Here is a 15,881-nt window from a genome sequence, read left to right as displayed (position 1 = left end):
ACAGTCGACCAATGCTGTGACAGAATAAATGTTATGAGGTGACGCTATTGACTGGACTAAAAATCGAGTTTAATTATTGAAATCAGGAGCACTTTATTTAGCTACTGATGGAGAAAAAGCTGTGGAGTTAAGAAAAGCCTAATAGATGCGACTGTCATTCCATCTGCAAATGTACACTTTCGGTCTATTTGTGATAATAAAGCTTTTGTTCAGTTATGAACATTTTTCAAGACTCATTGTTTCACACGTAAAAAAAACTCAGTCAAATTACGTACTACAGAAAATTCCCCTTACTTCTTGATGAATCTGTTGTTGCTTGAGGGTTTGCCTATCTGATACTTGTAGGGGAAATCGGATTTACTTGAAAGTACCACACATATATGATGGTCTTCCTTGTTTAGTTGTTCGAATACCGTACTATTGGTTTGTAAGCAGTTCCACACCCTGCTAATGGCATTTTGAGACATCTGGGGCCACATTCGGAACAGCATGCTGTAATAATATGCTTTCCATTTGTTCGATGGCTTTCCACACGAGTGACGTATACAAGCGTTTTTTTTAGGTCTAGCTACGGTTCATAAATAATCTGGGGTACTTTGAACTATGTTATTCAATTCAAAGTGTCGTCCGTGCGAAACCATTATATGTAGTATAGACTGAATGACCAATCATTTGCATTTCAGATCATACGAGTGATTATCATAAACTTGTTTTTCATGTAGCAATGGATAAGGAGGTGCATGGCATTATTTTAAAGCAGTTTTTTCTTTGCCATATACTAAAAATTTCGATTGCTAATTTTTTTATATCTTGAGCAACATATTGTCAGCATCACGTTGAAAGTAGGAGCTGAAAATAACAGTTAACAATTAATAATCGCTATAACTTAATAATTACTCTAGCAGTTTGTTGGAAGGATCAGTAGTAAATTTGAAACCTACTATCAATTCTCAGTCTTTATATCTTTCGTCAGAGTACAACCAATGGTTAGGACGACCACTTAATTAAGGCACAGTGCCAGAATAAACTTACAATTACTATAAAAGAAGTCTGTTTGTTTGTTTTTTGTTAAGTGCAAAGCAACACAATGGGTTGTCTGTGCAATGCCCATCACGAGTATCGAAACCAGGTTTTTAGTAGTGTGATCCATCAAATTTACTGTTGATCCACTGGGGAGATAAAAAAGGAAGAGAACACATTATAGTGGTTTGCTCTTATTATTATTTTGAACAGGTTGTAATTGATAAAGTAGAATTTACAAAATAAAGATGCTTTTTCTTGGAGAAAAAAAGAAATTTAATATTTTGGTTTAACACACAGTTTCATCACTCAAGATGTTAAAATGTTGAGGTTTTTTATGATCTTGATATGTTATTAAAACGACTATTCTTACGATAGAAAATGCTTTGTTTTGTTTTTCTCTGGAAAGTATAGCAAGCCTTTTAAGAGTTATGCTTATTAAGAAAAACTATAAAATGAAAGGAAACATTCTTAAAGACGAAAAAATAACTTATATTTGTCCATCTATCAAACACTCCTTTTGTCATTTTAGATGCATACCAACGAAAATCGCCTTCTGTTTTATACAGTTATTCAAGTATCTAATCAAAAACACCTTAGGTGTGAAAAAAAAGTGCGGCCAAAAAAGGATTGAGCGTGCGACTTAAAGGAATGAAATCAAAACTGACGGCCAAACTGGTAGCTACACTTATAGAATTTTACAGCAAATATTCATTCATTAGTTGGCTAGGCCGCGCTTTTTGTTCAACTTGGGGCATGATGGTTGGTAAAACAAAATACGCGGCCTAGCTAACTAATAATTTTGAATAACTTTGTAGCCTATATTTAAACCAAAATTTACACCTAATTGTAGGCTGTAAAGATATATCAGTGTACCAAATTTGAAAAATTCATAAAAGTTAAGTATGTTTTTCTATCAAATAAAGTTTCTGTACTTTCGGTGTGAAGAAAAAGAAAGGAAAAATGCAATCAAAGTGTATATTTTATATCTCGTGTATTTCTTAATGGATTGCCTTGAAATTTGGTATGCGAAGTAATGGTCCAGTAGCGCACATCCACTGAAAATATATGTTAGTTTGAGTTACCACAGTTCGAGCTACGGAAAGTGGAAAATTCCTAAACTGCCACTCCTGTTAATAACACACAGTGTGTCCTGCGGGTTGTTTCCACACACTACCATGTATCTTAATCTCTTCTTTTAGTCTTCTTGCTTATAAAACCAATCTTCCTATTGTTATATTTTCCAATTCAACCAAACTCACATTCTATTACATTTGCTACTGAACCAGCCCTCTCTTATTCTGCTTGCCCATTCAACTAAGACCTTCATTATATTATCTTTCTCTGTTAAATCAAGCCTACTTTGTATTACTTGTCCATATAACCAATATTTTCCTCCTCTATTTGTTCTTTCAACAAAGCTTCCATCCGTTCTATTTGAAGATGACCTAAACTGTAAAATCACTGTAGCTTGTAATTCATTATATTTTATAATTAAAAACGCATGAGAATGTTTATTTTATTTCAGATGTAAATTCTGCATTTTGTCATTTGTAGTGGAGTGGAGCGCTAAGTTTTTCATCGTGCATTTGCTTTTCTAGGAAAATCTAAAACACTGTTTTAAAGATCAGAGATTTCTTTTGAATCAAACGTGCATTTCTTACAAAAATAGAGAATTCGATGTCAAGAGTAATAGTACCATTCATCCAACGTCTAATAAGATTCTATAATTTGAAAATACTCTCTTCTAAATGCTGAAATGTCGGCCATTGCTCTTTAAGTCATGATTGTTGACATGTGTGTAAAGTGTTGCAAAAAAAAAAAAAAACATATTGAAGATAAAGAGGTTTTTTTAGCCTCTCGGAATTTATATGTACTTTAATAAGAGAAAGACTTATTTAAAGGTTGTGTGAGATTTCGGAATATAATTCTAATTTAATCTTAACTGTCATAGTTCCTGGAACTGTGAAAACAGCAGTGTATGCCAGTTTTATCTTCCTCATTCACTGACAACACAATAATGACAGTGTGGGAAAGTGGAAGGGTGTAATGGGTGAAACCACAGGGGGGTAGCGTGAGTGGCGAAGTGAAAAACAGATTCTTGGAAGATTTACTGTTTGATTTCTTCGAACACTTAGATGACATTATTACATAATTTGTATTATTCACCTTGATGCACTTCCAAGCACGTGTTAAATAAAAAATATCTAACTGTAATTAAATCCAACTAAAAATTATTTTGTAAATAATATAACAGTACCTGCACAAAATATGACAACTAACTAAGTATAAGGTATCACTGTAGACAGATTAAAATTTCTTGTTAGAAAATAAAGATAATCCATTGCGCAACTTCGTGTTTAATAATTTTTAAAACTCTGTATGCTTCATATCTACTTTTCCTTTTGTGTAATATTGTTTCCTTCCTATGCACCTCAAATTCTGCTCATTATGCCCTATTATTGTACATTTGCTTAGAAATATCTAACAACTAAGAGGAAAATTTCAATTATATAAAGTTTTTGGAACGTTTATCATTAGCGAAGCTCATAATACTAAATATAGGAAAGATCTACGATACATTATTTAAAATTTCTTATTGTGAGACTTTCGTATTTTAAAATCATAAACTCATTTTAATAAACCAAGATTTACTTGATAATCTGAAAATCTCTGCTCCCCCATTAAGAGGTTCCTTGAAGGTAACTAAAAATGGTTTTATCTTTATTTGTTATGCTGTACTTACGATGTAAATCTGAATTAACCCTATCGCCTCGGGCATAATTTACTGCGCATGACACAAGGTTTTAATGTCTTACATTCAAAATTTCATTAATTTCTTTACCTGTATATAGTATGTTCTACTTTATTATTCAACTGAATAGAAACTCTATCGAAGAATTCAACCACTATTTTGCACTTAAATATCTGTACCAGCATCATGACCATGAAAATGACGTATATCCTAACTCTTCACATTCCTTTAATTTTCAGAATAGATCCCAACGAAGCCATAACAAGGAAGATAAAAATAAATACATGTATATAATGATGGCGATCTTTGGTCAAACGATGTTGAAAATGAGCTTCTTTCGGATTTTTGATTTAATTTCCACCTTCAGAAGGTACTCAAGTGAAATCATAGGATGGAAGAATAAAAACAGATATTTGAATGTGAATGATAATGTCTTTATAGTTAACTAAAGGTCAACAAGATACACAAATCACAGCCTTAAATGTATTGCAGAATTTCAAAAACAGCTCAGTTATTTGTAGATTCTCAATACAAATAAACACTGATTGATTCGAAGTAAGTGTTATGTAGATATCTTCTTATGATGGTCCTAACCCTTGGAGATGAACTCTTAAGAGCTTGTCTCAGTAGGCAAAACTCCTGTATTAATGACTGTAAAGTAACATTTGTTTGATTTATCATATATAATTGCCCTAAGTTATATTGACATTCATATGTTTGTCATCTCTTGGATGATTTTTGATACAAAATGGATGATTACATTTATAAAAAACGTGCAAAAAGTATGATTTTCGATTATTTTTCAATGACTCTTTGCCTTTCAAGGTTACTGTGCAGTATTCAAATCCTGTAATACTCCTATACCAAGTGATAACTCTATTACCTGATATAAAGGATAATTTAACAACTTACTTCACTTGGCTATCAGAAATGCAGTGAAAACTTCCAATAAAGTGCTATTCGACGTAGTTAGACAACCATACAGATACTTGTCGAAAAAGTTATTAAAGAGCTAGAATTTCCTGAAGCAAATGTTTATTTTCTAGCACGGCTCGCTCTCTTTTTAACCGCCTCTAAGATATTTATTACCACCTGAACCGCTTAATATTACGGTTTATGATCTTTGCAAATTTTCTATGGAAGCTTGTTTGGTTTTGATATATTAAACTTAAGTTATATAGAAATAATGTCTCAACAAGTGTATCCTTCCAGTCTTTAAAGAAGATGAAAACAACGAACTAATATTTGATTAATTACTAGATGCAAAAATACAGTGAAGATAATCAGCTTTTCTGTCTTCAAAAGGAATACTAAAGAGGTGAAGCTATGTTAAATAATTCATATACATGATGAAATAGACGGTAGTATTGCGGCGCTTGTTTCAATACACGTCAATATTTATGTATATTTAGTTGATTTCTCCAAGTCAAATTTCTGCTCAAATGCATAACACTGATACGCCTGATTTTTAAAAAGTAAGCCGTTTAAAATATTTAAATTTTATTCAACATGCGGTATCAGCAGTTTTTATAAATGTCATGGTGCAGCCATGTGTGAGTTACGGATATATATATTTTCAAAAACAACATAGCAAAATATTTTCGTAATAATTCTTATCACAAGTGACTAGCTTATCAAACCAGTTGCAATAAGTGTTTGTTTAATTTTTAAGCACAAAGCTACACTGCAGAGATTGAGCACGCATTCTAACGTTATACGTTTTCTAGTTTAACGCTGAGCCATTGAGGAGACTAACCAAAAGTTTCAAATATAATTTGAGATGTGCAAGCCATCTAGCATATCTTCACAATTATGTCAAACTGCGTTCTTACAAACCAGTTGAATGCAAAAGTTGAGTGACGGATATTCAAGACACGATAATTTGCTAAAACATCTGTCTGCCAACTAGATTCAAGTGTTTTAATCCCGTTAGAAACATTTTTAGCATCATAGGTTAGTTATTACCCTTACAGTTAACACTTAATTTGGCACTTAACACAAAATGACAATTTCTGGGGTTTACAAACCGATCGGTATTGCTTATATTCTACCAAACGTATGTATTCACAAGCTAGCGGAGTGAAAAGTAACTGGTCACAAAGCAAAAGCCGTGAATTCGACCTAGAGGTGGAACTTTCTAGTTCTTTAGAAAAATAGTTGGAAACATACACAGTTGCAAGAACGGTATAGCATTACTCTATACAATCAAACACTGAAATTCGGGATTTCATCCACTTGATGGAAAATAGTTCAGGTAGTATTTGTTTAGTTTTATACCTAAAGAAACATACAAGTCTATATGGATCATTTTTTTAACTCTAACACTTTTACCGCATAAAGAAAAATCATGGCTTTCATTTGAGTGCAAAAGAAATGCAAAGAAAATGTATAAAATCTTGACGGAGACACAAAATACACAAATTTACCAAATAGTTTATTTTTCGAAAACACGTTCTTACGTATACAATACTTATATCAATGCATTTCTATTGTATATTGTTGTAATGAAACAAAACAATAAGACGTAATAATTCAAATCATGAGAAAATGAAGAGTTCAGACTATTATTACGGCTAAGAAATTTCATAGTTTACCAATTAGTTTACCAAACAGGATATTTTAAAATGAGGGGAAAATATAAATATATATTTACTTTGTTCCTGATTTTCATCTTAAAATAAAAAAATGTAGGCTGAGAAGTATCATCGCAACTATATTTGTTTAACAACTTCTGATATCCTTTTAATTTTTCTAAATAAATAGCTATTTAGAGTGATTTTTCCACATATAAACAGGTTAATCCATAATTATTTTGTTTTTAAAACAATTTTTATTTATTTTTAATGCACAGATCGCCATTACAAAACATGAAAAACATATGTGGAGAAAACTGTACTGGCAATAAAAGTAAAGATTGAAACATTCTATTTTAATCTAGGAAATTTCTACCCCATACTATTTCCTACAAGTCCTGAATTTTCAAAGTGTCAGAAAATGTTGTCAGGTGATAAATAAGGTATTCGTAAAATTCACCTTGCAGTATATGCACTGAAATGCGAGAATGTTGGAGTACAATTCTAATCCTTGAATATTACTATTTTTATATTGATCACACTGCTACCATACTCTTCCAGTTGAAAATACTAATTATTATACATGAACAATTATTTACTGAAGTGTATTAATCATCCAGTTACTCTTTATTTTATTGTACTAATAGCTTAAACCATGATATGGTTTAGCTTAAATGCATAACAAAACATATCAACTTACATTATGTAATAAAATCTCTACTGTCTCCTTTAAACTCAGGTTTTGAAATTTATTATTTTTTATTAACCCAGCTAAATTTGACAAAATGAGACGGAATATAAATTTAGGTCCCCAAAAAACATAGATAGTTAAACTTGCCTCAAAATATAGAAAACTCGCTATTGTTCTGCTTCATGTTGAATGGTGCAATTACAGAAATGGTCTAATTAAGAAATAAATGTTTCAGGCTTTATGTGCTCTCTGTACGTTGAAATAATGGGCAGTAAGAGTACTTTTGTTTTTATGCGTATTTTTGCTACTCTTAGGTAATTTTTAATGTTTTTAGATTTAGTAATCCTCAGTGGATGTTTTGGTGAGCTTTAGTTATTTACAAAATGGCTATTCTTGATAATTATTTAGTATATTGGGTTGATCTTAATTGAACTTTACTAAGTTGGTCGAACTTCTTCAGAAAAAGCCACCATTAGGCCTAGAAAAAAAATGCACGTTGAATAAGATAGGGTAGTTAGTTAGGCATTTCTTTTGTTTTTACATTTTTTTTACGACCTCGAGGTAGGTGAAGTATTGGGCTGATTGGATTTTCTCACTGTATCCTTTGCTCTATGTATACCTTCAACTTTCACGCAGCATTTTGGTTTAGGCCTACAGTGAAATTCACTTGATTTGACACCGAACGTGTTTACTAATTGGCCTATCCCAGTGTACATTGAAGCTTCGCTCAGATCAACAATTAAAAGAAGACAAGAAAACTGCAAAGCAAAGAAACAGTAAGAAGGTACTTTGTTTCTCTAATAGTAACCATTTTCATTGTCTTACATTATTCAGAGACTTAGATATGATTGGCCAGACCTTATCCAACAAATATAATAAGATATAGTTAAATATTTGTCATTATTTCTACTAATTGCACTGCATACTAGATGTCACGAATGTGTTGAAAACAGCCTATAAAGCAAATCAAAATAAAAAGAAATGTCTTTGAGCAAATGTAGCCTTGCTTCTGGAAAGACTCTTCATCAACGCAAGAAAGTTTTGAGAATTTTGTTGCATTTTTGGAAACAAGAGATTGAACCCTAAACTTTTATACTTCTCTATATGAGAAATTGATTTAACGGATATTTTCTTGTTCAAAGTTGCCAGCAAAACATGAATAGTTTTGTTCAATCTACTCGCGATTTTAGGGTTAAAACTTGAGAAAAATGGTTAGGTTATAAATAAGTTGTATGGATTTTTAAAATGTTTAAAAGATTCATAGATTTTAACTGTAAAACGTTTTCAGGTATAGCTCATCGCTACTGAAGTGAAAATTAAGAACCGTCAATACTAAAATCTACGACTATGCTAACCGGACAGATGCCTTAGGCAACTAAGCTACGACATTTCGAATGGCATCTATCTATTTTTTAACTCATTAATTATTAAGCATAAAGTTGCCCAATGGCTATATGCACTGTACTCATCATAGGAATCTAAATTCGAATTTTAGCATTATAAACCTCAAGCCTGAGACTGATTTACTGCAAAATTATTGCCGGAAGTATCTTCCTGAAGAGTTTAGAATTGATTCAAACCAGCGACTTTGCTAACTAGACGAATGTTTATTGGCAAATAGATATTTCGTTTCAGTTTTAACTACATTGGTTGTAAGAACATTTGATCTATAGTAACCGTCTTGTAAAATTTAGAATTCGTTTATTGCAATTTTATTTATTTATTGTTAAAAGTGTCGATTTTAAATGGTTTTAACAGCATATTGTTTAAAGTTAAACGTGAATTATACTTTTGTTAAACTTCAAATGATTGTTTAGTTTTTGCACCAAACGCTACAGGTTGGATTCATATATGTTATATCATTTTGAATAATTTGATATTATTGTCTGTTCTATCACTCAGTGTAAAAACTAACAAAAATTGATTGAAGTCACTCAAGTTCTATGAAAAAAGTACATGAAATGAGTGGTTTCAGATAGTAGAATTAATCGCAATATTGGTGGTATTTTCATTTAAATTGTTTTATAAATACTTTCTTAACAAGACCAGATTCGTTTCAGATAATCTTAAAAATACAACGATTTAAAGATGGTTGTGATTTTTTTAAAGGCGATTAGAATGGTCACGGTAAACCACACAATTTATTGGTTTTTATGATGTTTAGAAAAGTCACAGGAAACCACCCAAACAAAATTAAAGAAAAATAATTTAGAGGTTTTTGTTATGCTTATAATATCCACTGTAAACCACTCGAATATAAGGAAGTCAACATGATTTATAGGTTTCTGTAGTGACTAGAAGAATCATGGGAACCACTGGAACACAATGAACTTAACATGATTTATAGATTCTTAAGATGTCCGAAATGGTCACGGAAAAGTTACAGAAATGTAATGAATGACTTCATTTTTTTATTTTCAAATTACATGTCTGTATGTCATTTACTTAGAACGTGAACTTCTATTTTAGTTCGTTTCTCGAACGTTTCTATACTTTTGCTTCTCCAGTTTCATGTTGCTTTTTTGCCCTACCACAAAAGATTGCAGTCGCTTTTAATTTAGTTTCATAATTTTATTTCTACATGAAGTTTTACAAAGATACATTACGCAGAGTAACGTTTTAAAAACATATTGTTAAATTCTGACAATCAACCAATTCTTAAAGCATATCCAGGTAAAATGATTCTACTATAGAAGAAGCCACGTGATAAGATCCTTGTGGTTAAACATAGGGCTATCATAGTTTTTATTAAATAAAAAATAATCTTAATAACTAAATAGATACTTCCGTCAGAATTTGTTTTCGATCAAGTCAAAGTAATAGCTATTTGGAAGATTGCCAGTAGCTTATATACAGTCACGGCGATCTTATAGCTAAAACTGTGGAGCATGTGAAACGACATGTGTCGACTTGAACACGCTAACCATTAGTCTACACTTTATCCAAATAATGAAAGTGTTATTATAAAAAATGTAAACAAATTTCTTATTTTAGTTTACAGAAAATAGAGTTAATACAAACTGTTATGCTAAAGTTGACGTGACGATTTCCTTGATCTAAAAATATAATATAATACAATAATCACAAAGCATATCAATAGATAAAAGTTTACTCAAACCAACAAGCTGTTTCTTTTGAGAAAATAGATATAACAATTCTTTTATCACAAAACCTGTGCCAAGATCTTTTTTCTTGTTATATATCTCTTCCTGTATGTTTTATATTATGAATTTTGATTTCAAAATATATCTTGGTGTGGTATGTAAAATATTATCTGGCTCAATAAGTAAGTGTTTGTACGTGTGTGTGTATGAGGTTTTGGGTGAATTTCAGTATAAGATATCATTAAAGTTGAGCTCAACGTTTGAGGTCAAAGGTTATGATGTGGTAGAATTTGTGACCCTGTATTACTTTTTTATGAAGTTTAGAAATAATTCAAATGCTAAACAATACTAAAAATTTGTTAAGGTCTAGATTAAAGTTTAGAGCAACAATAAATTTAGGTGCTATAGTATTTATTTTAAATTTTCGATATAAAGAATTAAAGAAGATAAAATAACCACACAGAGGACTTTTCTGATGCTTTATTGTTTTGATTCAGTACCTACTTAAACGATAAAATAGTAGCCTTAATTTTGGTTTAAGATCATAAGATATTGACTTTTTTTTCTAAAAAGCTGTAAAGGTTTTTATTTAAAATTTTCATCTCATTCATGTTATCGATCCAGTTGAAAATCACATTAGAAGGAAAGAAATGTAAGCACTATATGTAATGAATAACAACGAAAGACCCGTAAAAACGTCTTGTTCAAATATATTTATCTTTTTTTAGATCTTCCTCAATAGATACTCCAGAAAAGGCAATATATCTCATTTATATTTGAACCAGCATCAAGAAGAGGATTGTTCTGTATTTAATTTGCTTGAGAAAAGCTGGATGCATAATTGATTCACGTATTACAACCTCAGAGTGGAAATACCAACAGATACATTTGCTTTTAATGTAGTGTTTAAACTCACCCCCACCATCATTTCTCTCTAATTTTTAAACTCACTAATTATTAAGCGTAAAGTTGCATAATGGCTATATGCACTGTGCTCATCATAGGAATCTAAATTTGAATTTTAGCGTTAATTGGTGTTTTGTCTATTACGCTCTGTATTTCCTGAACGGTTAATCGTACAAAATGCTTATTTTTAAGAGTACATTACATGAAAATTATTAATTCTTTTTGCAATACCTAAAATTTCATATCGATATCAACATCGATCCGTTAGTCTTAGTATGTGCTGAATGGTCAATCTGAGAAAACTTATTTAGAACAAAAGTGTATCTTTTTGTGAGAGAATTTTACGAAAAAGACGGGACTTTCTCAGTCTACTGATCAAAAATATTTCGCATAAAGAGAGGAACGTGTTTGAGTATATATTTGTTGTTGTCGGTTTATATATATATGTCAGTATTATATACATGCACAATTTTATTTTACATGTCGAATAATTTGATATAAATTGAACTGAATGTCTCTCCTTTGACACTTTTTTTATAGAAATGACAACTGTCAAAAAGCGATCATTTCTGTAGCGGTCTTTTCTTGCTCTCAGTAAAATGACAAGGAACAGTGGTATCCAGTGCTAAAAAAATCCCCGCGAGGCTACTTAGCGACCTTGAGCGCTCTATTGTTCTAAGTGCATCCATTGCATCGAAACCCAAATATTTTTGCCAACACTGCATTGCAAAATGTCTCCTTTGCTTAAAAAATAAACGCAATGTAATTTTCCTTATTGAAATAACACATGTAATGACAAAATACGATTGTAAACGCTCAACTAGACAACCATATTCCATATACGCTCTGATCCAAGGGACTGGGTTGACTGCACATTTCATATTTATTCGTTACTATTTTTAGAAAAATTAGTGTTGAATTATTTCAAGGAGCACATGTTAAGATATATATATATATATTATTAATATGTACAGAAAATGTTCTTTATTTCTCAGTCCAGAAATACAAAAGAATATTATCAAGTCATTACTTTCTTAATACGCTTAATACGTGTGTAATTTCAGAAAGTGTTTATAGTGAAACATCCAAAAGTATATAAATGTTCATTCTAGTTTCATTTCTTTCACGTAATAATACAGAGAGCTTATCTGAAAATGATACCACTTTCACTCTAGTCCTGGCTATGTGTAATAGTATCTCACGCCATTCCATGGAAATGACCTCTCATTAAAACTTCATAACACTTAATTTGACCATGATTCAACTTATTAAGTGTCCTTCTTGTCAGTACTTTATAAAGATAGTGTAGAATCTATTTTGTGTAGAGTACCATCATCTACAGGACTGTGTCTGTCTCTGAACACGTCGTGTTTAGAATATCTGTTGTTAGAAGGTGCTTCTCCATTTGGAGTGTTGGTGTCTTTATTCTTGCAAGATTTATTTAGTGTCATAGGTCCTATCAGAGCCAAAGAGTTCGGCTTTGGAGAAATGGGTAGGCTGACTACTTGTAGCATTTATACCTGACGTCAGGCACATGAAATGTAGAATTGACCAAGATCCAACTTTTGTCATTTTCTTATTTTTACAAGAATACTTTATTTTCAGGCATTTGGCTTGATACATGCCAACACACAGATTGTGTGTTAACATGATATATACTTTATTTATACTTCACTAAAGTCAAAATATGTAATCCTTCATTTCATTAAATTTGTTCATTATAATATAACTTGGGTAAAAATAATTTTAACTTCTGAAATTGTGGACAAGCAAAACATAACATAATAATTGCTCATTATATTTGTGTTACTACCGTTGCAGTAGTCGCACTATCTTTCTGGCCTAATCTACATCCACATAATTCTCAGACTCAAATTATGGTTTTAATATCATGCTTAACCTGGAACAGGTATTGTATATTTTACGGGAGAAATACATATATATTTTCCAGGTTCAAGAACCTGATTTAGAAATTAAATATCTATCAAGCTTTCTATAACTCATTAACTCTGGCTTATAAGATGATTGAGTTTTCAAGTTCTTGTACCATGCAATCGTAAACTAAATTTATTTGTGAAAATAAAATCTTTTGATATTACGCAATTGTGATATCTTTCTACTCTCATCCAATAATTTCATATACTTTTATAATTTGTTGTTTGAAATGTCTATAATCTGAATTTCATGTTTAACGCTCCTGATGTTATGTGTAGCTGCTAAAGGTAATCAATTTACTTAATGTCCTAAAACCATAATACTTACCTCTCTGTGTCTCATTTTTATGCTGTCACTATTTAATATGCACTGACAAAATTTGTTGTATCACATAACATTTACTCTTTTTCAGATGCTACACTACATCAAAAACGAAACATACCAGTCAATTTCGTAATATATAATCACGTAGAATAACTTACAAAGATATTATAATAATATCACATCCTGCTATGAAACAATATTTTAAACTAGCTAGTAAAAGTTTGTAGTTGAATGGAGGCACAGGGTCAAGATATTCAACAATTGTGGTTAGAAATATACTCAATGCTGTTTCGCAGTGTGTAAATGTCATCCCATATAATTTTCCTTTATTATCTTTACAAAATCTTAGTATATGATAATCCACGTGTTTCGGTATAATAACATATGATGCTAAAAATTTTGACTGAAATTATTTTAGAATTACTGTTGCAAAGCATAGTACAGAGTTTAAATAAAAACCAACTTCATTGTTACACGTAAAAAAATACGTGCCTGAATTTTCTCTGTCGAGAAATATACATTTAAAATCCATATTTTATGATAAGTGAATTCATTAAGTTTTTCATTATTTTCCTGTACAAAAAGATCTGAAAATATAGATGAAAACTTAGCATAAGATATATTAACTTTTCCGATAAAACATATTCTATATCTAACGATCGAAAAGAGGGAATGTTGACAAATGCAGTTCTGAAAAATGTCCCTAAACCTGTGTAAAACTAAGCGTTTATAAAAATAATCTTATTTAAAAGCAATGATTAAAGTCAAGAGGAAAACGTATTCTTTCATAAGAAATTTATCTGTAAACAAAATAAGAATGAACATAGAAACTAAATCCTCTTTTGGAAATTGCGTACAAAGAACTGGAAATACATAACATGTTTGTGTAAACAATTATGAAAAAGTTATGAAACTTTTGATATTATATTTGTGTTTCAGATTCGAGGAACGCACTTTGAGACTAATAATGCTTGGAGACGGCTTGAATGGGTATTAAGAAACCTTTAATATAAGTTTAACATAACAGCAAATGTGCAATGTTTCGACAAGGATTTGCATTTGTGCATTGTATATTTGCTGTTATGTTAAACTTGTATTGAAGTTTTTCTTCATTACCCATACAACGCCATCTCCAGCATTATTATATTTGTGTTTGGTCGGCATTTTCCACTAATTTTTTGTCTCTTTCCCGAAATAGAGAGGATACATTTCTTCTTCATGCTGTTTTACTATTCTGAATGTATTTAGGGAGTATGCCGCTTGAGAAACGTAACCGTCGGTAAAAGGTTTGATATATGATGCTTGCAATTTTCCTTTTAAATAACGCCCACTATTGTGCGTGGGTGGTTGCTTTAGAGATCAATTTTCTAGCCACTAGGAGGCACTGTAGACAGCGAAACTTTCTTATAAGAATGAAACCAAATAGCAAGTGTCCAGAGTCACAAAGGGCAAGACGACGACTGTTTTTTACAAGTTGCTTTCCTTAACAAAGGTGTTTGTCAAGTAAGCCTGTTCTTTCCAACAAAGACACAGCACGTTTTGGTAAGGACTTTGAAAGTTTTTTTCTCGGTAGCGAACCAAACATTTTCATTTGCTAATGCTTAAAGCTGACATTATTCCTTTACATATTTAAGTAGTTCTTACGTCACAATGTTTTTTAATCATTATCAAAAATTAAAAAGGAGACGAGGAAGAGCTTTCATTGTATATCTGTTATTCAGTTTTGCTATAATACGACTTTTTGTTGATAAGCTGATAAAATACTGTAGGTTATGTCTAAGAGCAACTTATAAACAGATTCTCGTGACATTTTAATAGAATCTCTCCAAAGGAAATCGTGCACATTTCTACTCTAAACAAAAGAATTACACGAGCATTATAAAACGACAATAACAACAAATAATATTCTATAGATAGCTTAGGCAGAGTACTCGTATTGTATTCTATAGATACTTTAGGCAGAGTACTCGTATTGAGTTGAATGTGAAATGGGTGGCTACTGTCTATTAGAAAAACATTTTTAGACATATATTTATTTTATATTTTAACCATGATAAGGATTCAGTTTTTGAAGAAGAATTTGTCATATTCAGGCTAGTCTGCCAGTTATTTCCAACTGGGGTGTTCAGGAACTTCAATTCCCCTTCGTCCCACTCGTGTAAAAGTGTTTCACGCTATAGTGTTAGCCTGCTGAGTTTTGATTTTTGTGAGCAGATGGGCTAATCAAGTGGTTTTATTTTCTTGCCTATCCACCTCGTGAGCATGAAAAAAGATAAGAGAGCCATGAAGTTAAAGAGCTATCGTGAAAACAGTCTTATGGACGTAGGAAAGAGTTAGTCCTTGGGACTTAACGGAATAGGAAGAAGAAGAATAAAGAAAATATAAATAAAAATGAAAATGAAAAATAATAATCAATCTTAAAGATTTATTGTATGGTATAGTGTAGGATACGACTCTTTTTATGGAGGCTGGTATTTAAGGATTCAATGCGTAAGAGAATTGGTTGCGGGGAAAACCGGAGTATCTCGGAGAAAACTCACTTTCATGAGACAGTTTGTTTGTTTGTTTGTTTG

The 15,881-nt window shown here is 31.3% G+C and overlaps 1 protein-coding gene across 1 annotated transcript in view; it reads left to right on the top strand.

Annotated features, from left to right (window-relative positions):
- Positions 1–14,743: 14,743 nt before the first annotated feature.
- The window catches only part of LOC106464483 (zwei Ig domain protein zig-4-like), a 34,647-nt gene continuing 33,509 nt past the window's right edge, over positions 14,744–15,881 (top strand). Inside the window, exon 1 of the mRNA XM_013924625.2 lies at positions 14,744–14,850. The gene's annotated coding sequence lies outside the window, so the exon portion shown is untranslated. The remainder of the gene's footprint in view (positions 14,851–15,881) is intronic.

The sequence above is a fragment of the Limulus polyphemus genome, unplaced genomic scaffold, assembly GCF_000517525.1.
Source record: "Limulus polyphemus unplaced genomic scaffold, Limulus_polyphemus-2.1.2 Scaffold1664, whole genome shotgun sequence".
Taxonomy (NCBI): domain Eukaryota; kingdom Metazoa; phylum Arthropoda; class Merostomata; order Xiphosura; family Limulidae; genus Limulus; species Limulus polyphemus.
Note: the sequence above shows the minus strand (reverse complement) of the source record. Positions and strands in the feature narration are given on the sequence as shown.